The sequence below is a fragment of the Manis pentadactyla genome, chromosome 5 (assembly GCF_030020395.1).
Source record: "Manis pentadactyla isolate mManPen7 chromosome 5, mManPen7.hap1, whole genome shotgun sequence".
NCBI lineage: Eukaryota > Metazoa > Chordata > Mammalia > Pholidota > Manidae > Manis > Manis pentadactyla.
In genome coordinates this window covers 4,035,633-4,058,043 of record NC_080023.1, presented here as the reverse complement: position 1 = coordinate 4,058,043, position 22,411 = coordinate 4,035,633, and positions in this window count along the sequence as shown.

Here is a 22,411-nt window from a genome sequence, read left to right as displayed (position 1 = left end):
GTCCCTCTCTTCTCCATCTTGCTTGGTGGTGTCACCGTGTCACATGCTTGAAACCCCATCAGCACATGGTAACCCCATACCGATGGGCCAGACCACCATCACCTCTCCGTGGGGTCCCTGACGTGGCTTCCTACCTGCTCTTCCTGCGTCCCCCAGCGCATTCCCCAGTTCCCTGCAGCCTATTCCCCACAGGCTGCTCAGGGTGAGCATTTAAAATGCACATCACATCCTCTCTCTTCTCTCTTAAACCTCCCAGCAGCTCCCTTCCACTGCAGGCCAGTCAAAGCCGTCCCGTGGTCTGCAGGTCCTGCGGCTGGATCTGTATGTGAGGGCTTACTCCGCCCCCTCTGCCAGCCACACCGCCCTCCTTGCTGTCCTCCGCCCAGCAGGCGGGTTTGGCCTCGGGGCCTTTGCACTGGCTGTTCCCTCTGCTGGGAATGCTTCCTCCCTCACCCCCTGAAGGCCGTTGCTGCACCCTGACCACCTACTGAAGTAGAAAGTTCGCTATCATCCCCCAAACTCCCATTTCACACCGAGTCGTCACTTTGTCACCACAAGGTTACTGATTTGTCCTGTCTGCTGGTCTCCTCTGTCTTGGGCATACCAGCTCCATGAGGGTGGTCCTTGGCTATTTGCTTCCCTGCTGCATCTCCAGTGCCCAGCACAGGGCCTGGCACACAGTAGGTGCTCAAGAAACATTTGCCAGAGGAAACAAAGGCGGAGCTGGTGCCTGCATGGTGGTCCGAGTTGGCTTGGCCCTTCACATCGGCCCTGGGGACCACCCAGAAACCAGGATGTGATTGAAGCTTTAAATAGACCAAGTTTTAACAGCCAAATGTGACCAGAAACCTAAGAAACCTGTTCAAGAGTCATTACGGACAAAGCGATGGATGGGGCGAGGAAAATCAGAATCTACTCGATTTCCTGCCATTCCTGCCCCTGGGCTGAGGCCACTCTGCGAGGGCTGCTCCTCTGCCCTGCTGACCTTGGGGCTGCAGCGGCTGGTCCTCCACCACAGGGGTCCCGCACCACTGCCTGTGAGCCTGGGGCTGCCGCGGACTCCTGCCCCTGCATGGGCCTGGGCCCTGGGCAGCCCCTGAGACTGGAGGCTCCTGGGATGGGCTTGCTCCGTGGGGTGTGAGGGCCCCACTCTCAGGGGTCTCAGCCAGGGCCGATGGTCAGCTATGGGCTACATGGTGAGAGGGCCAGGGAGAGTGTAGGCCAGGCCCCACAGCTCTGCTCCAGGGATGTGGGGTCCCCAGACGACAGTCTCTGTGAGGTGCTGGCCTTTGGCTGGGCCAGGGAAACCCCCGGGGCAGAGGGCAGGGCAGCCTCCTCCAGACGCCTGGAGGGCCTGAGGAAGGCAGTTGATAAAGGTTAACAGAAGCATGGGCTGCAGCCCCGCCGCCCCCGTCTCCAGCCCACCAGAGTGCATTTACAGACATGCACCAGGAATCCTGGCAGGAAGTAACTTTGGTGTGTGTGTCAGAGCCTCACACTTCTGCAGTGGACCTCCACCTCCTGCTGCTCAGGGCCGCTCTCTGCTCCCGCAGCTCCCCTGTGAGGGGACAGTGTCCCCTTGGAGAGACAGGCATCCCTGGTGGCCCCCATGCCTGCTTGTGGCAGAGGAAGTCTGCCCTGGAGGGTGGGCTCTGCGTGCAGGTGGAGGGGCTGGAGACAATGGCCGCTGGTCACAACAATCCACTCAGAGAGGGTCTTGGGGATCCTTATCTGGGGGTCCATGTGGGGTCCCCCTTTCCTACCCCCCCGGGGACCTGCAGGAAGGAGTTGGGGGCTGGGACCCCTGGAGGAGCCCTGGACTCTGAGCACTGGGCAAAGCACCAGCCTGTCCCCTCACCTGGCAGTGGGCCAGGGGCCCTGCTTGGCTCGCCTGGGAAGGTGGGCAAGGGTTGGACCCCTGACACCCAGAGCTGCCACAGGACACCCCCACGCACAGTGGGGTCATTGGAAAGAGGAGACGCCCCTGAAGGGGTCGGGCTGCTTGGTGGAGGGGGCTCCACAAGCAGGGAAAGGTGTGAGGCCATCCCTCCGCAAGCCCCAGGTGACCCCTGCTCTGATCACACGAACCCCAGGACCCAAACCCCAGGACCTGGTGGGGGTTCTCCATAGGCTGGATTCGTGAGCCTCTGCTGTCCTGACCCCACCAGACAGCTCCCTCAGGAGCACCAGAGCTGTAGGGGTTTCCCCAGCAAGGGGATGGCGCTGGGTCTTGCCCTGGCTTGGGTAGGTCACAGCCTCTCAGACCTCAGTTCTGGGTCTGTGAAATGGGCCCATCGCATGAATGGTGGGTGCAGGGTCCCTGCCTGCAGAGCCCCGGCTACTCCCACCCCAGCCTGCCCCAGCCTGCCTGCGACAGCATCCCCAAGGAGTCCAGTGGCTCCTGCCTGCTGGGCGCCAGCCTTCCTGCCATGAGAGAGAGCCCAGCACTGGGCTGAGCCGGCCGCCTCATCAGACTGTCCCCACCACCTCTAGGGAGCCCTGGCCGCCCCCACGGCACACACAACTATTTAATTTTGCTCTGGCAGGGAATCATAGAGTTCTGTGTATCTATTACAGATGCAGGGAGATTGGGCCCTGGCGGTCTGCACCGCACATTCAGAGCCCTAACAAAGCGGGCTACAATCGACTCGGCCTGCCATTATCCATTCAACGGGTGTAATAAATGAGCCAGGCGCAGCCTGCCATATACCACCCGGCCCAGATAACGGCTGAAAGGAGAAAATTAAATTTTGCTTTTGTTGAAACATTATGATTTATGTATTTGTAATATAGGCTGTGGTGGGCAATTGGGGAAAAAAGGATTGCTGAGTATCCTTCAGGGTTACTGATGGCCCCACCGGCCACTCAGAGAGCTGAGCCAAGCTCACTGTCTCCTCTACGGGCAGGAATAATAAGACACCGCAGATGTCCATTAACAGTCTCCTCCACAGGAGGGAGGGGGCCTGGGATGCCCAGCAGGCAGGCAGGCGTGGGGTCCTCCTAATGCGATGGGCAGGGGGTAGCGTCCTGCTGGCTTGAACCCGGTACTGGGCATTCTGATTGCCCCATGCCCTATCTGGACCTATAAAAATAATTAACTTCTCCTGCCTGGCCTTGGTGACAGACACACGAACACATCCCCTGTAATTTATAATCTTGCAGCCCTGTCCCTTAATGCAGCAATCCGAGAGGGGCTTATCATGTTGTAGAAGGTAATGAACTCACTTACTCCTGGCACATGAGTTCCTGAGCAAGGGTCTGGGTGGCGCAGCTCCCCTAGACAGCGTCAGCTGGTGTTGGGGGAGTGGGCTAGAGGCTCCCCAGCCAGTGGCCACCAGGGATCCCAGGGCCCTGTGGGAAGAGCTGAGGGCTTGCTGCAGGCCTGGTGCTTTACTTGGCATGTGGAGGGATCCAGGCAAAGCCCTCCCACCCAGAGCTGCTGCCCACCCAGCAGGAGACCCCCAGCCCAAGCACAGCTGGGCACAGGGATGCTATAACCCACCCTCACCGGCTTGTCCCAAGCTCTGCTATCTCAGGGGCTCACATGTGTGATCCACCTTAACACCCTGAACAGAGACGTCCCCAAAGCTGGGACACTGGTTCTATGAGGCTGGGGGGCCCTGGATGAGCAGCCTCAGGAGGCAGGGACCCTGCCCCCTGGATCCTTGCTCCTCCAGAGGCTTGGCTGTAGGGCAAAGGCCTCCCGTGACCCCTGCGGTCTCATGGGGCAGCCTCTCCTCCTCCATCTGGGGGGTCCTCACGCATGCCTGGCACGGGGAGTTTCAGCTTTTATTGTGGGAGGGGGTGTCTCCCATGGGCTTCTCCGGCCCCCTTCCCACAATCCTCCTGGGAAGCAACGCCTATGCCCACTGCTGCCCACGCCCAGGACCCAGCGTGACCACTGAACTCCCCTCTACCCACTCCTGTTCCCTGTGGGGCCCATCTCAGTGCCCAACAAGCCTCCCCAGCCAGGCCTCCCTCAGCCACTCACAGCCCCAGCCTTCCCTCAAAAGGGCTCCTGAGTCACCCAAAGAACAGAGAAAACCTACTCCTTGCGGACACGCTTTGAACTGCTGGATGAAACCCTGTTTGAAGCATGCATATTGGTCTGCCTGGCTATTTGAGTCAGAGATCCCCCCGCTGCTTTGCAGTTGGGAGCCCCGTCAGTGTCCCTGTCTCTCTGTGGCCGCACTGGCCTCCGGCTCTCCCAGGGGCACAGGCCCCTCTGCTCAGGCCCTGCCTCCACTCCTGGGAGCCGGCCTGTGACTGGCCTCATCCGGTGGCCTGGCCGGGTGGTGGGGGTGAGGGGTGGGCTGCGTCGGCTCTCACGGCCCGAGAAGCAACCCTGGTGGCTCCTGTGGGAGTTTGGGCAGAAGGGGGTGAAGTCAGATGGACTGGCAGGCACACTGAGGCCTGAGCTCACCTTTCCCCTTTCTTCTGTCCACGTCCCTCCCCAATCTCAGTCCTTCCACACTACAGGTGTCACGGATCTCAGAGCCTGGCCCACCTGCCAGGCCAGCTGTCCAGGCCGGCACCTGGTGCGTGCCATTCCATGCCCTGCAGGTCTGGGGAGGCCCCGAGGGGCAGTGGAGGCCAGGCAGAACTTGCCCTGGGGCAGACTTATTTGTTCCACATGTTCATGACTATACAGGCCACTGGTCATGGGATCCGTGGGACGAGGGCAGCCAGCTGGACAGGGGTGGGGCACTCCCACCCGCCCTGTGAGTGGCCTGTTTTATTGCATGTGCAGAGGGCGCTGGGCTGGGAGAGGTCATTTTGCTAAGAGATTTACTGCGGGTCTGCTGCTGCTTCTTCCAGTGGCTCTGTGGCCTGCCTTGCGTGGTGGCACCCCTGTCCAGGGGCCTGCTGAGCAGATGCTCCCAGGGGACCGCCCAGGCCTCCCTGCAGAGACCACCCTGGTGCTGGGTCCCCCGGACTCTGCCCAGCAGCTGGGCCTGCCGTGCCGTCCCGAGGTGGTGGGGCTGTGGGCGTGGTGGCATGTGTCCTCCACATGTGGCAAAGGCCTGGCCCATGCAGGGAGGCTGGAGCTGGTGGACGGAGGCAGGGCTGGTGCCCACTGGGTGTGGGGGGAAGTCCTGCACTGGCACATCCCTGAACTCAGCATCCACATCTACAAAAGGGTGCAGCCGCCTTGCAGAGCCCTGGCAGACCAAGGCAGCATGTCTGTGTGTGGGCCCTGGCCAGCTCTTCCACCCCAGTCGGAGGTGGGCACGGATTCCCTCTGCCCCGGTCACCAGCCCCGCCAGCCTCTCAGGAGGCACACAAACGGCTCACCGTGCTTGCCAGGTGGGGTCACAGGAATGGCCAGTCAGAACCGCGCGGGGCTGGGTCCTCACAAGCTACCTGCTGGGAGCAGAGCAATGCTCGGAGCAGGGAGCACCCCAGGGTGCCCCGACTGACTGAGGCCTGGGAGAGTGACATCTCAGAGAAGGACTCCTGGGCTGCTTTCTTCTGGCTGGGGGGTGGGGTGGCGGTACATGTGCACGTGTGCATGAGTGTCACATGTAGTGTGTGTACACAAGCGTGTGTGGTGTGCACATGTGTGTACGTGAGTGTGTGATGGGCACACTGTGTGTGCTGGCAGCGCTAAGGCCTGGCAGACCTGGGCTGGGAGGCTTTTACCTGCAGATGCCTGGCTTCCTGCCCTCCCTCCCTCCAGACCTCATTTTTCTAGAAGGTGCGTTGATAGGTTTGGGAGAGACTCTGGGACAGCTGGCTCAGGCCTGCCTGCCCCCATTCCTGGTACAAAGGCCTGGTGTGGAGCCCTGATTATACCCCCAGCCCCTCCCAGCCAAGCCTGGTGTCAGGGAGCCCCAGGTCTGTAGTGCTGCCCATGTTCTGGGTATGTGGAGCCCAGGAGGCCCCAGGCAGCCAGAACTCTGCACCAGGTGATGCCCAGCCAGCAGCCTGAACCCCGTCAGAGTCCCAAAGGATTCGGCCAAGTGACCACTGTGGAAGGTGGGGCTGGGGAGCCCGGCTGGGCCATCAACCCTACCCTGGCCCCCAGCAGCCACCCCGCGGCAGGAACAGCAGGGCTGACAAGGCAGTTCCCCCGAGGGCAGGCGGCTCCTGTCCCCTGAGCTGGCCGGGAGGCTCATTCTGGCCCTGCCACACCCTGCAGGGGACAGGAAGGGTGAGGTGGCAGGCCCGGAGGGCAGGTCAGAGTCCTGTGGGCAGCAGAGGGCCAGGGTCCTGCACAGCTGGGGAAGGCCGCTGCCCTGGCCATCAGCCAGCGGGCCGCCTCACCCGTGCCTCCGACACCCTCTCTTTCCTTGCTCCTGCAGCCTGACAAGGCCACCCCAGGGCCCCTAGCTGTGTGGGGCTGGTGGGGGGGCGGTCAGGGAGGAAGGAGCCGCCGCACTGCCTCAGGAGATGCCCGCACCGGGTGGGCCCTGCCCGCTGGGTCCAGGCTGGTGGGAGGGGCGGCGGCCGACAGGCTGCGCAGGAGGCTGGCAAGCCTCCCGATGGGAGCCCTGCCCCCCAGGATCCTCCAGAGCCCCCTCCTCAAGGCCTGGTGATCTGAGGTCCCAGGTAGGACAGCCACAAGTCCTGCGCCTGATCAGGTGGACATAACCTGTGCTGCGGGGGAGGGGGCAGAAGTGATGGAAGTTTTTCGGGTTTCAGGCTTGGGCAGGGGTGCGCATCTGGGAGCCTGACAGAGGCTTGGAGCAGCAGCAGACCAATGTCACCATAGGAGCACGGGATTCCCACGGAGCGCTCTCTCCCCTGATCGCGGGGACTCCCCTGCACTTGAAGGTGCCCTGTGTGGAGGCTTTCGGGGGAGGCCAGGACCGTCTGGGTGGTGGTCCTGCGTGCCTGGGTGGGTCGGGCAGAGTGAGCCGAGGGCGGGCACAGGCGTGGGAGCTGCCGCCCCACTGGGCAGAGGGGAGAGCGTCCAGCTGCAGCACGTCGCCTGCCCCACCCCCGACCTCTGGTCACATATCAGAAGAGTGACATCTGGCTTACCTGCCTGGGTGATCTCCCAAGAGCCAGGGTGGGATGGCCCTCGGCCACTGTCACCTCCTTGGTGGGGCCCAGCCTGAGCACCCTGCAGCTTCCAGGCAGACCCCGTCTCACCCGCAGCCACCCTCCACCCCACCCGCTGAGGGGCACACTCCTGGCTGGCTGGTGCTGACCTATTTAGGCACCAGCCACATGTTGGGCATCTATGGGTGCCTGGCCCTGGGGGACTGCCCCAGACGTGCCGGTGTCCGAGTGAGGAGGCCCCTGCAGAAAGGCCTGGCCTGACTGCAGCTTCAGACTTCGCCTCTGAGGGCGACTGCGTCCAGAGTGGCTGGGTGCGGAGGCAGCCCAGCAGGTAGCTGAGTGCCGCTCCTGTCTCTTGAGGGCCAGCACCTGCTGTCACCGTGGCTGCGGGAGGGTCCCCGGGCTCCAGCCCTTCTCTGCTCCTGCCTGCACCTGGCAGTGGGGCAGAGTCTGCAGTCATGTCAAGCTTCGTCCAATTTTCATATGGTTCTGCTTTTTTGTAGATTATAGCACACGTAGGCTTTGTGGTCAAGCTGTTCTGGAAGAGTAGAAGTGAGTGGGGGAAGAAAAGGCCCCGCTCACCGTCCCAGGTCGTGGCCGGCTTGGGACACCACTTCTGAGCCAACAGGAGCAGGGTACAGTCCAGGTTGTGGCAGAAGGAAGGACAGGAAGGATGGGAGCGGGGCTCAGGCCTCAGCCACCACGAAGGGACCAGGTGCATCATCCGGCCACACTATTTCACTTGTCCACTTTACTCACCCTGGAATTCAGTCCTCCTTGAGGGCAGGTACGGTGTCCTGTCTCTCATACCAGTCCCTGGAAAGGGGGAGGAAAGAGGCATAGTGAGGACGGTGGATAGGGATGGATGGATGAGTGGGTGGGTGGGTGGACGGACGGGTGAGGATGGGTGGGTGGGTGGATGGATGGATGGATGGATGGACGGGTGAGGATGGGTGGGTGGGTGGATGGATGGATGGATGGGTGGATAGACAGGTAGGTGGGTGGATGGAATGATAGGTGGGTGGACGGGTGGATGGATGGATGGATGGGTAGACAGATGGGTAGGTGAATGGATGGATGGGGGGGATGGATGGATAGAAGAATGGATGGGTGGATGGGTGGATGGATGGATGGATGGATGGGTGGATGGGGGATGGATGAGTGGATGGGGGATGGATGGGGGATGGATGGGTGGATGGGGGATGGATGGGTGGATGGGGGATGGATGGATGGATGGGTGGATGGGTAGACAGACAAGTAGGAGAATGGATGGGTGGGTGGGTGGGTGGGTGGGTGGGTGGGTGGATGGATGGGTGGGTGGGTAGACAGACGGGTAGGTGAATGGATGGATGGGGGGTTGGGGGATGGATGGGGGTGCGTGGAGGATGGGTGGATGAAAGTCCCCGGGTGAATGCACAGATACATAAAGAGCTGCACACAAACACATAACCATACTGACCACTCTACAAATTTATGACTGCAGCCTCAAGGGGGTACTTAGTACTGCCCAGACAACCTACTCCACTACCCTTTCTCATTCATAAACTTCCTTTCATGACACTTCCCCCATTCTCTTCCTTCCTTAAACTGCCAGCACTCCTTACTCCTCAGTCTCAGTGCTTTCTTCATTCACCAAGAAACTAGGATAACCTGAAAGAGAACTTTCCCATCTTACCATTACCACCTCTAAAAGCACCTGAGTACCTGCTCCCACCTGGACATGGTGACCTACCTGTGTTCCTAGGGAAAGCTGGCACCAGCTCTTGGGCACCAGACTCTAACACAGATGGGTCAGATGACTGATGGAAGAAACAGCTGCGTGGGTGTGTGGAATAGACTGATGGCTGGCTGGTGGACAGACAGACGGAGCTGGGTGGGGCTTGGCTGGTGGATGGGCGGGTAGACAGGTGCATGGAAGAGCTGGTAAGCTAATGAATGGTTGGATGGATAAATCTGTGCTTGCAGGGATGGATGGAGGTGGGTGGGTGGATGGATGTGTGTGCACATGGTGGGTAGGGGAAGGGGAGGTAATGACGTGTGGGTGGGTAGACTCAAGGATGGATAACCCCTGTCTGGAAACAGCTGGGGTTGTCTCTCCCCCAAGCCTATTATTTGGGTCCCGCAACTTGTATCAGAACCTCCTCCATTCCCCCCACTGCTGGACGGCCTCCTGACCACACTCGTCTCTGGCAGCCAGACCAGAAGGAGGGCCCTGAAAGGGGGTGCAGGTCCCTGGCTCTCGTGAGCCTTAGTCACAGGCTGAAGGAAGCCGGAGGAAAAGGGTGTGGACTGTGTGTGTGTGTGTCATGCTGAGGAGCAGCGGCAGGCCGTGAGGTGGGGCAGAGCTCCCTTCCTCCCCCAGGGTCCTGCCGGCTCTGCAGGAACCCCCCACTGCTGTAACAGCCACTCACTAGGGCTCATATCCCCACATATTCTCCTGCCCGGGCCAGAGGCCTATCTGCACTTTGGGGAGTTCCTCCCACCTTCCCCGCAACACTTGGCTTGCCTGGCTTCCTCCTTCCTCCTCATGCAGGAGTTTCTAGGGCTCAGTCACGGGCCCCTAGCCCCACTCACTGCCTCGCCCACGCCTTCACCTGTACTGCAGGCTCAGCTGTCATCCCAGACCACAAGCCCCCACCCACAGCCAACTCCCCTACCAGGAATTCCCCAGCCCTTCACACGTGGCAGGCACAGCCTCTGCACCCCACACATCCCTGTGATGCTCCCTGCCTTGGTGACTGGCCCCACCACCTACCCCAGAACCCAGAGGTACCAGCTTCTAATTTCTTCCCAGGGACTCAGTGATATCACCATGACCCGGTGGGCACACAGGTGTGCACGTGTGCAGGCAGGTGTGTGTGCATGAACATGTGAGCACAGGGGAGTGCATGTGTGCTCGTGTGTGCCCATTCCTGTGCCTGTGTGCAGGAGTGTGCACATATGCCTGTGTTTCCATATGTTCACATGCATGAGTGTGTATATATATATATGTTAGCCGGTGTCTGTGTGTGTCTGGGTGCATGTTTTTGTGTGCATGTGTGGACATGTGAATCTGTGCAGGTGTTGCATATGAGCACTGTTTGAGCGTGCATGCAGTGTGCATGTATGCCTGTGTGCACATGTGCGTGACTGTACATAAGTATGCTTACATGTGCATTGTGAGTGTACCCATGCTGTGCATGTGTGCCTTAATGTGCATGGGGGTGAGTGCACACCCCCAGAGTTGTCCCTCCTGAGCAGAAGGCAGGGCACAGGCAGGTTGGGACACCCCGGCTTTACTCCTGAGCCTCTCTTGCTTCCTCATGCCCCTCAGCCTCTGAGGTCTGCTCACCCCATTTCCCACCACCTTCCAGCCCCCCTGGCCCCACTGAGCTTCTCCTCACTTTGCAGAACTGAGTGTCTCAGACCCCAGCATGGAGCCCTGGTATGAGGGACCCAACCCAGTGCCCATCAATCCAGGCCACGTCCCCACCCTGGGCCTCCTCCTGTTGGATCTCCGATGTCCTCACCCCAGGACGGGGCCAGAGGATGCAGAGGGAAGTCAGAGGGCCCTGGATGCAGCGCCCAGGTCCCCACCTCACCAGTGGCCTCTCCATCTCTCTGCGCCTGCCTCTGTGAAACGGGGTCGATGGGAACCCCCTCCCCACTGGGGGATCGGGATGGGTCACGGGCAGCCCCAGCTCAGCGGACAGTGAGCAGCCAGTGCACGTGGCGGGCGCTGCGGTTCCAGAGCCGTCCCTGCCCCCAGGGAGGGTGCAGAGCTGGGGGCGTGACGGGCGGGCTGGGGGCTTGGCGGTGCGCAGTGAAGGCTATTTAAATGCTCCATTGGAGAGGGATTAAAGTTTACGCAAGGTCACCGAGGATGTGATAATTATAATCACAGGTTTTTGGCTCCACAATGACAGCCATTTGTTATTTCCGCTCGGGCAGCTCCCGCGGCCCCGAGCCAGTGACAGGCGTGGACTGATTTAGTGGCCTGAGCCCACACCCCTCCCCTCCCACTCAGTCCCAGCAGCCCCCACTGCTGGAGGCTGCTGTTAGGGGCTGCACCCCCAGGGGCCCCAGGCTTATTATGGGATGGGAAAGGGATTGGAGAGTGGTGACTGAGAGAGACGCCGGCCCAGGCACCCGGGGTGAAGGCCGGGCTGGGGGCTGGGCCCTGTGTCCCCGTGGGAGCTGCCGATGTACAGGCTGCAGGCCCCAGCATGAGCCTGCCTGTCCCGGGCCCCAGTCTGCCATGTAGTGTGGGGGTGCACCTTCTGTGCCCGAGGTCCCCAGCTCTCATCGCCGCATTCGCCGCAGCGTCCTATCTTTACTGGCCACATTGATACGCGGCCAGCAGCTGAAGGCTGGACGGGAAGGGCCGGTTCGCTCCATGCTGCCTCCAGCCCCAACACAGGCTCAATGCTCCCCTGGAACAGGGTCCACCTCTATTGGGGGCAGTCTGCCCCGCAAACACCTGGCAGGGGCCCAGGGCCCATCAGGGATGTGCCTCAATATCCCCACTCCCAGAGTGGGAGGTGTGGAGTCCCTTCCAGGGCTGGCTGTGCTCTCAGTGGGGTCGGTGGCTCCCCTGCACTAGGGGTCCCCAATCTCTGAACACCAGTGCCGGCGTGGCCCAGCAGGGGCAGGTGCCCGGCCAAGATCTGCCAGAGGTGGGCCCTGAGTGAGTGCAGGGCACCAGCATCTTCCTGGCTGGACACCTGTGGCCACAGGCCCCGCCCCCGTGCCTCAGTCTCCTCTTCTGTGCTGGGGGACCGGAGTTGGGAAGTGCTGCCTGTAGGGGGCGCCCTCTGCATGTTGGGTCAGCCTGGGCGGCAGGAGGGGCCTGCGGCTGACTCCCGAACCTCTAGCCAAAGGATGGTAGGAAGGCAGGGCGACCCAGCACCCAGCCCACACCCCAATCGCCTCCTGCCTGTTGCTGCCCTTTGATTGATGAGGCTTTTCTGTCTGCTTTCGCAATCAGAGGTGAGACCGCTTTAATATACATTAAATGGTGATAAATAGGGGTCTGGGCAACCGGCCTGACGCAGCATTTGTCTTGGAGGGAGTGGAGATTGATAACTCACAGGTGGCGTAAAAAACCAAGCCGAAGCCCGTTTGGGATGCCCACCGGTGCCCTGGGCACACTTCTCTCGGGGTGCCTCAGGGCCCGGCTGCTCTGCCCAGACCCCGCCGCAGCCACGGAGCGCTCGGCCCCGGGCCTGGGCTCTCCCCGACGCCGCTGAGCTGCCCGCCCGCGGGTAAGCGTGGGCCGAGAGCAGGGACGGCCGCCCCGGTCAGCGGGCAGCAGGGCTCCCAGTGACCGCACGATGCCCCACCCCAGCCCACGCGCCTGCTCCCCCAACGGGTCTGCCGCCGAGTCCGGCCGTCTCTGCCTCGCGGCCTCCCCGCCCACCCCCAGGGGGTCCCACCTGGCCTCGCTCACCCATGGCGGCGGGTCCTGCTGACCCCCTTCGGCCCTGTGTGTCCCTCCAGGGGGGCCCTGGGGGCCATGGGCCTGATTCCAGCAGGTGGGAGCTGCATGAAGTAGGGACTGGGGTGCCTCTCTCAGACCTCCGGCCGACCCCGCCGCAGGCTCCCCGGGCGGTCTCGCCCACGGCCTCCCAGGCATGTGATTGGGCCGGTCAGTGTCACGTGCACGCGAGAGCCAATGCCTTTGCGAGGACCATGCCCCGCCCTTGACGTGAGCCAGTTCTGGAGCAGGGCCTGGACTTACAGGCTCTCGAAGTTGGCCCGGGTCCCCTTGCGTCTTCACTGACCCCTGCCCGCCTTGGCCCTACCTCCCTGACCCCTGCCCTCCCTGACTTGTGCTCTTCGTGGCCCCTTCCCCATATACCCTGTCCTCCGCGATCCCTACCCTTCTTGACCTCTGCCCTCTGTGGCCCCTGCCAGCTGTGATCCTGCCCTCCCTTGACCCCTGCCTTCCGCACAGCAGTCATGTGCCTGACAGGCAGATGAGATACGGCGCAGGATGGGGGCAGGCGCAGCGGGGTGGCCAAGTCCCAGGGTCTGATCCCCTGCGGGCCACAGAGTCGGGGAGGGCCTTGCTGGAGGGTGGCCCCCGCATCGTGTTCAGGGCGCTTCTCCAGCCTGGGCTCCAGGTGCCGTTCTCTGCGCAGGTCGGGGCCCGGGTCCAGCCACTGCAGGCGGCTGGCCTGGCACCTACCTGGTGGGGCCTCGCAGGCCGGGACCTGCCCCTCACCTCTGCCTCCTGGTATAAAATGTGTGAATGCCGTGAGCTTCCCTGATCGATGTGATGAACTTCCCTGTGGCTGCCCACGAAAAACTCCCCCTCAGGAGAGGTACAGAGGTGCACCAGGTGCCCTCTGGGGTGGCACTCACTGTCCACTCCTGGTGAAACCCGTGAACAGCCCCCAGAGGTGCCGAGGCTCCCTCTCCTCTCCGTTAGGCAAGTAAAGTGGGTTTTATTTCAAATGCCTGCGGAGCTTACAGAGGCCAGGGCTTCCTCAACAGGCCCCACCCTTGGGAGCAGGACTGCCTTCTGGGGATGGAACAGCAAACTGGCCCAGGGCCCTCCTGTCCCCCGCCAGAAGCAGAGGCCAGGGTGACTGTCCTCCAGGTAGCCTGGCCGAGACAGGCCGTACCGCTCCCCACACACCTCCAGCTGTGGGCGCTGGTGTTACCCCCGAACACTCCCCGCCCCCACCTGCCCTGGAGCAGCAGCTGAGCAGAGGGGGCAGGACCTGGTGCCGGCCTCGGGGACTGGCCAAGGGGCTCGGCGACGGCAGGCACCACATGGCCGTCCTCACAGGTGAGAGTTCTGGCCCAGTCCTCTCCTAGGAGCCACGGGGTGTGCTCTGGGGTCCACACCCTGAGGACTGAGGAGCAGCAGAGAGAGGCTAGGGGGTCTCAAGGGAGGCAGGAGGCTGAATGTCATGGTCAGGATGGGCTTCCAGGCCGAACGGCTGGTTGGATGGGTCCTGCTGTCCTCCTCCCCAGCGGAACTGGGGGATTGTGATGAGCCACATGTAGTGGGACACTGCCCCCGTGGGCTCATGGGGCAGAGGGGTGCCTGGGCCCATGGGGCCAGCCAAGCAAAGGCCTGGAGATGCAGGAGAGCAACCAGCACTGGGTCCCAAAGCAGCCACTTGTGGGGCCCCTCTGGGTGCAGGGCCTGTGTGACCACCAGGCAGGGCTGGCAGGCCCCCCCCGCCCCGCTCCCCCGGGCAGTGCAGCTTTCTCAGGCAGGGCTGGGGGCTGCTGCAGGCTCGCGGGGGACCGTGCTGTGATAACCAGGTCCCCAGAGGCTGGGCTGACGGCTGGGGGGCCAGGGATGCAGGCGGGGCCCCTTCTCCACAGCCTCTGCCATTGTAACATTGTCGGCTGTTTCCTATTCCTTTTTTAAGGATATTTGCCTTTGTTCTCTCAAATGTGGTACAGATACCCCCACCCTGCACCCCATTTGTCTTTTTCTGAAGGGGTTATTTTTGTCGTTTAGAAATGCCTGATTTAATATAGTCAAACTAAATGACCCTTATAAGGCTTTTGCATTTGTGTTGCTACAGAAAGTCTTCTGTCCTAAGAACATCGGAGGTTTCATCTGTCATTCATTCTGACCAGCAGGCTGCCTGTGACCATCCGTCTTTGCTGATCCCCTGAAAGGTGACCTGTCATGTCTGGCCTGCTTTGTGGCTGTTGGGCTGCGTCTCTCCGTCCACCCCGCCCACGCTGCAGGGTCTGGTGTCAGCATTGCGTGGCAGGTCTCCGTCCTGAGATGGGCCTTTCCATCTCCCCTCACACCCCTCAGGGGAATGCAGGGTCCTCGTTTCTGCAGGACTCATGTCTGTCCTGTTGTCCCTGAGTCCCCACCTTTCCTGCTTTCCTTCTGGGGCTTGGTTCTGGCTGGTTCGCTTCACCTCCAGCTCCCCGGGGGAGCATTATTGCTGGTGGTGGCTCAGTGTTCCTTCCCAGGGCGCAGTCACGTCACCTGCACAAACATGTCCTGTTTCCCTGATGGCTGTCAGTCAGCAGGACGCCCCGCAGTGCCTTGAGCCAGGCGCTCAGATGGCAGGATATATTCTCAAACTCCTGGAGGCGAGGAGTTGGGATCAAGGCTCCGGTGGGTGTGGCCTCTGCAGAGGCCTCCCTCCTTGGAGTTCAGATGCGCTGGCCAGGCCCGGAGTCTGCAAAGCAGGAAAGCAGGAGGCAGGGGCTCTGGGGTGGGGCCCAGCCCGGGGGACCCCATGGGGGTCACCACCCCATCCCTGGCCAGCCTGAGCTGGTGTCTCTGGCGCTGCATGCTGGGCTGGGATGGATGGGCAGACCTGTTCCCTGAGCACCAGGCACAGCAGCCCCTGGGGAAATGCGCCATGTAAATGTAAATTTCCCTCAAGTGGTGCTCACACACTGCAAGCTGCAGTCCTGCGTGTCACATTTCGTGTCTCTGGCCAGGCAGTCCTGGGCCATGGCGGTTGGCAGCTGAACATCCAGCTTTGCTGGTGCAGACAGGAGCCCCCCAAGCAGGCCCACCACGGACTGGCAGGGGCCGGTGCCAGGGGCAGCGTGGCTGCAGAGGGGTTTTGGGAGACAGCGGCTGCTCTCCACTGCTCACCAAACTGGGGGTGGTTCTGGGCAGATTAAGGGTTGGGAGAGCAGCAAGAGGGGCGGGCACTGTGCGTAAGGCCCTCCTGCCTCCTCCCTCCCTGGCCAGGCCTCCCCCTCAGGGGGCACCTGGGCCTTAGGGTCTACCTCTGACCCCACTTGGGGGCATGCCTAGGGGTCCTGGGAGCACTGTGGCACCGAGGACAGGACTCTGCTGCAGCAGCTCCCACATCTACCATGGCAGCCCAGGGGCCCATTCTACAGGCTGGCACTCAGGGCCTGGGAGGGGGCCTCACCCAGGGCGTGTATCAGAGCTGAGGCTCAGAGCCAGCCCTGCCTGGGTCCTCGGCCCACTGGAGGACGGTGGCGCAGGCAGAGCACTGCAGCGGGGAGTCTGGGGTGGACAGCAGGAGGGGTGTGACCATGCTTAGGGCCACCTGCTCGGCTCCCCTGGGCCCCCGTCTCGGCAGGGAGGCCCTGAACTTGGCACTTGGCCCCAGGGAGGCCCTGCTTCCATGCAAAGGAGCAGGAAGAGGGGCAGGCCTTCCAGGAGGAGGCCTCAGAAGGTTGGGAATGATGCCCACTTACCAGCCCCAATCAAGGGACAGGGGCAGGAAACAGGGGAGCAGGACGGCCCTGGGAAGGGTTTGCCCTTTCAAACAGCTGCATCCAAATATAACTGACATATACCGCACGCAGTCAGCGCGCACAGTGTGATGGGTCTTGGCCTGTGCCCACACGGATGAGAACGATCTAGAGAGCAAACGTCTGCCACACAAGCTGTCTGCCCCTCCCCTCCCACCCTCCTCCCTTGTCCTGCCCCTGGGACCACAGATCTTTTTGTCACTGTACATTAGTTTCCTCTTTCCAGAATTTTATACAAATGTACCTTCTCCCTCCGGCTCCCCTACTCAGCATCGCTATCAAGATTGCCCGGCTACGGCTGAGGGGCGCTCCGTGGTGTGCGCAGAATTCCTGCGGTTTACAGTGTCCAGTCTGGGCCGTCGCGAAGCTACCGCAAGCGTCCATATACACGTCTGTACGCAGGCGCTTCGCTTCTCTGCGTAAATGCCACCGGGTGGAGCAGCTGATGCTCTGCTGGGCACATTTGACTTGTTAAGAAACAGCCACGTTGGTGGCTGTCCTGCTTTGTGACCCCATGGGGTCCTCACCAGCACTGGGTGAAACTCATCAGCTTTTCAATTCCAGCTACCCTAGTAGTGCGCCAGCCTCTCCCTGGGCAGCTGATCCGGGTCTCCCAAGGGTGAGGGCATGTAGCTCTTCTCTGGTAAAAAAAAATCTGCTCAAATCTTTCGCCTGTTTTACTTGCGTTGTTTGTCTTCTTAGTATTAAGTTGTAAGAGATTGTTTTGTCCCCATTTCTAAAAATGGGAATTTAATTCATGTAACATGAAGCCCACCATTTTGCAGTGTACAGTTCTGTGAGGTTTATTTAGTGTATTCACAGGTCGCATGGCTATCAACACTACCTAATTCCAGAATGTTCTCATCATCCCCAAAAGAAAGCTGTCCCCATACTTGCTTCCTTCTCCAGCCCAGCACCCAGTAACTGCTTTCTGTCTGGAAGTATTTGGATTCCAACATTTGCCCCAATGGAGTCATACAGGGTGTGGCTGTCATGTGTCATGTGGGTGGTCCTGAGGTGTCCAGGCATCCCGGACATGGGCTGGGATGAAGCCTCAGGGCCAAGGGAGGTCATTCCCATCTCCACCCCTGTGGGCTCCAGGGCCCAACCCACAGCAAACACAGGGGTCCTCACAGGGGGCCCCTCCAGCCCTGAGGGCAACTACTCCCAAGTAAGTTATGAAGGACATCAGAAGGGAGAGAGAGAAGGAGAGGGGAGGCCTTAGGAGAGGGGGTGCAAGTTTAAGGGGCGCTGCTCCTCCAAACCCAGACGGTGAGGCTCAGGGTGCTGCCTGTCCCGAGGCCTCGGGGGTCCCCCTCCAGAGCAGGGTCTGGTGACGTCCGTCTGCACAGGCAGTGGCTGGGTGGTTCCGGGTCTCCTCTGCAGGACACAGAATGCTCCAGAGCAGCAGTCCCACCAGGCACCTGCCAAGGCAGAGTTTGCCGGCCCTCGGGACCTGATTTATAGGGTGTCTTGCTCCAGGTCATTTGCTTTTTCTAAAGGCTGCAGAAATCTAATTGCACTTTGAAGGGGAAAAGCAAACACCCTAAATAAAGTAGCTAATTGCAAGCCAGCCACTCCTCTAATGGGCAGTCTTATCGGCCTTGAGGTGGCCACATGTGTGGGATCCTGAGTGGGGCCACCGCCATGCGAGAGGGCCCCACGGTGCTGGCAAGCGAGGGGCAGCGCGCTCGGGTGACTCACGCTGGCCCTGCGGCCCTCCAGACGGCGGTTAATTGGAATAACAAAGTCAATATGCAAGGCCGCTGTGGGACACAATCTTCATTTGATCCTCTTCCAGGCAGATTAATTAAGTGTTATCAATTAATGACCCTGGTTAAAGGGGACATGGTGTGAGTCCCTGTCACAGGCGAAGTCAGGCCTGCAGAGCCGCATGGGGAGCTGTGAGTACCACGATCCCAGACTTACTCCGTGGGAGAGAGCAGGGGTCGGAAGGCGGTGGAGGCAGTGCTGGGCAGAGTCCCTCAACCGCCACAGCACCTGGTGCCACCAGGGCAGGGGCTCGGGCGGGAGCTCAGTGATGTGGGGAAAATGCTGGGGACCTTTGCACTCCACCACTAACCTCCACTCAGTCACCTGCTCCTTACACCATGAGTGGGGGTGGGGGTGGCTCTCCATGGGGATCAAGTCCAGCTGGTCGTTCCATCAGCCTCAAACCCCAAGCCTCACCTGTGGAGCCCCGGAGCATGCCTGCAGCCTGGGGGTCTGCCGGGGGGGCTCTGGCCCTCACTGGCTCTCCTTCAGTTTAGCCCCTGGGAAGGAAATAATCCTCAGTGGGGGGTAGGGGGGTGCAGCCAAGCTGCCAGCCCCACTCCCATCACTGTGGGTGTGCAGCCACCCCACGCGAGCCAGGGCCTTGGGGCAGACCCGTGCTCCCCGCTGGTGCAGGGATGTGACCGAGGAGGGCCTGACCACCCTGAGCTGAGCAGCCCCAAGGGGAGCAGGGGTTGGGGTACCGGCCTGCCACTGAGCAGGGCACACTGAGCAGGGCGGGTGCCCCTGTGGGCTGACTTCCTGAGTGCAGAGGACATGCCTCTCACTGAGCAGAGCTCAGGGCCTGGATGACCCCACTTCCTCCATGTCCCTCCCTTCCACCCTCTTCTCTCATGGTGGCTCTGTCACCCTCAGCGTCACTGGACACCAAATGTCCTATTAAAACTGGGGCGTTCTGCCCACGATCTGGCTCTCACACCGCAGGCAGCCCACGGGTGCCACTGCTGACTTGGGGCCCAGGCTCCCAGGCCTCCCAGTAGCAGCCCAGGGCACGGGGGTGAGGAGCCAGGCAGTGTGAGCACCTCTCAGGGAAGTAGTACTCAAGGGCTCAAGAGTAAGGCTGGGAGGGAACCCCCCACCCACCCCTAACCAAACCCACCCTTCTCGCCTCCGTCTGCTGGGCTGAGCTTGTGGCTGTTCCTTCCCCTTTCGGCCAAAAAGCCCTCTGGGGAAGATGGCTGGCAGATGGCTGCCCTGAGCCTTGGAGAGGAATCCGGCTTGCAGCTACTAGAGTCAGACTCATGTGGCCTCCAACCTGGTCTTTGCCATCTGTGCAGGCAGCTGTGGACAAGTTGCTCCATATCTCTGAGTCCCAGAGTCCTTATCTTCAAGACCTGTTCTGATTAAGAGAACACATGTGAAAGTCCTTTTGGTCAGGAAAAATTGGTGGTGGTGATGATAGTGGTGGTCGTGAAGGCGATGGTGGTGGTGATGGTGGAGGTGGTGGTGGTGGTGTGGTGGTGGTGCTGTGGTGTGGTGGTGGTGAAGGTGATGGTGATGTGGTGAAGGTGATGGTGGTGGTGGTGAAGGTGATGGTGGTGGTGAAGGTGATGGTGGTGTGGTGGTGGTGCTGTGGTGTGGTAGTGGCAGTGACGGTGGTGAAGGTGGTGGTGATGGTGATGGTGGTGTGGTGGTGTGGTGAAGTGGTGGTGGTGGTAAAGGTGGTGTGGTGTGGTGAAAGTGGTGGTTGTGTGGTGGTAAAGGTGGTAGTGATATGGTGGTAGTGTGGTGGTGACGGTGGTGGTGGTGTGGTGGTGACGGTGGTGACGGTGGTGGTGGTGTGGTGGTGACGGTGGTGACGGTGGTGGTGGTGGTGTGGTGGTGAAGGTGGTGGTGGTGTGGTGGTGACGGTGGTGGTGGTGTGGTGTGGTGGTGATGGTGAAGGTGATGGTGGTGTGGTGGTGATGGTGGTGTGGTGTGGTGAAGTGGTGGTGGTGGTAAAGGTGGTGTGATGGTGGTAATGGTGGTGTGGTGTGGTGAAGGTGGTGAAGGTGGTGGTGGTGTGGTGGTGACGGTGGTGGTGGTGTGGTGGTGGTGACGGTGGTGGTGGTGTGGTGGTGTGGTGGTGGTGAAGGTGGTGGTGTGGTGGTGAAGGTGGTGGTGGTGGTGTGGTGACGGTGGTGGTGGTGTGGTGGTGAAGGTGGTGGTGTGGTGGTGAAGGTGGTGGTGTGGTGGTGAAGGTGGTGGTGGTGTGGTGGTGAAGGTGGTGGTGGTGTGGTGGTGACGGTGGTGGTGGTGTGGTGGTGTGGTGGTGGTGACGGTGGTGGTGGTGTGGTGGTGACGGTGGTGGTGAAGGTGGTGGTGGTGGTCGCTGAGAACAAACATCAATGTCTCACACAGTCTGAGAGCCAGGCAGCTGAGAGGGGCTTAGCCGGGTGGTTCCGGCTCCCGGGCTTTCACGAGGGACAAGTGGTCAGCCAGCATTGTAAGCATCTTGGAGTCTGAGTGGGCCTGGATTTGTTTTCAAGGTCATGCTCACCGACTGTTGGCCATCGCTTTGGGCTTGCCTTTACGCTGCCTGAGTAGGACACACCCAGGCAGTAGCTTCCCCCAGAGCAAATGGTGAGAGAGATGGGATGAGCAGGGAAGAGGGGAGAGAGGGAAGCAGGTGAGCAGCCGAGGCAGAGGCCACAGTCACTTTTATGCCCTAACCTCAGGAGTGACAGGCCGCTGTTCTGCCCCATCAGCGAGGGGAGCGATCCCACAGGGTGTGAACACAGGGAGAGGGGTTGGGGCCATCTCAGAGGCTGCCAGCCACAGTATTGGTGAGGACAGTGAAGGAGACACAGGCATCTTTAGATTTAGGCCCATCCAAACTGGAGGAAGACAGTGTCTGTGAATGCAGGTCTCACACCTGCCACACAAGGAGGAGCACTGGGCAGCAGCTGGGCTCTTATGACCTGCTTCTTTCTGCTCAGGCCAGGGTCCCTATGAGATGTTGGGAGAGAAGTAGATTGACCTCTTCTCCTTTTATTCTCTGTAAAACCAGAATCATAACATTCCAGCTGCAGGGCCACCTCGCAGCCAACCCAGGCCCCCGACTGTAGGTGCGGTGTGCATCCCCGGGGAGGGGCTGCCCCTGCCCTTGGGGACCCTCCTGGGCAGCAGCTTGGAGGAGGGGCAGATGGGGACCTGGCCCCTTGCTGGGAAGGACCCTGTACCCTGTGGAGCACCACCCCCCACACCTCCTGCGGCAGCCTACAGAGTCCCATAATTTCCCAGGCTCTGCCCGATGGGACAGTTTGTAATAAAATTGCTTCTAAAAACATATTTGCAAGTTGCCACCACATTTTTTAAGCAGAACAATCTCTCCTAGTGGCTCTTTGTCTCTGTGATTAAATGGCTGACTTTCTCACATACATTTTGTTACACACATCCTCACCAGGCTGGGGAGGTGCTCACTCTCTGCAGAGGCCTCCCTCAAAAACTGTTTTTCCATGTGTGATTTATGGGGTTATCTGATGAATCCCCTCCATGGAGTGGGTGACAGGCTCTGCCTGCATGATAATATGGGGGATGGGGTGGCCTGCCTGGGCTGGCTTCTCCCTGCCACGGGGCCTGGGGGCTGGAGCAGAGGACCAGGCCTCCTGGGGTGACCTTGGATCACCCCAAACCCTCTGTGATGGGGAGGTTGGGTGGCATCCGGGGCATGTGGAGTTAGGATCCACTGTTCCTGGTGCTACATTCCCCCCTCCCCAGCTTTCCCCCCTCTCCCCAGCTCCAGGCCCCAGGCCACCCTCACCCAGGGACTCTGGACCTCAGCTGGGTGTGGGGGGAGCCAGCACCTCCTACCAAGGGCCCAGCACCTGCTCTGCACACAGCGCCACACAGGCCTCAGCTGGGAGCAGTGATCTGAAGAAGGGCCAGGGGTGGGCCTTTCCCCAGCATGAGTCAAGGCCCCAGGCAGTGGCCAGCACCTCTGTGGGGAACACTGTATGGGAACTGGGGGTCTCAGCCATGCAGGCACCCCCTCCCAGACAGGATAGGCTCACATCTTGGTGGCCCTGGGGAGTGACACCCCTAGTGGGCGATTGGGGTCTTTGCCCCCAACCTGGATACAAGGTCACTCCCTGCGGAGCCCCAGCTGGGGTTGCTGGGACTCCGCTGCCTATAATTGGGTAGTTGAGTTTTCCGTTTGGTGCAAGTGGTCATATGGAACCTTGTCCCCCGCCCCATCCACACGGTAGGCACAGTTCTACCTTGCAACCTCCCCTGTGGGACAGAGTCGTCTCCTTAAAACGCCCCCGGCCCTACGCTGGTCATTAGGGCTAACCCCAGAGATGATGGTCTCAAGGCCTTGTTCACACCAGGGGGACACAAACGCTCTGAGATCAATCCAGGTCCCTTGGTGGAGACTGCATACCTGCCTGGGGCAAGCCCCTCAGGGGGTGGCTGGGTG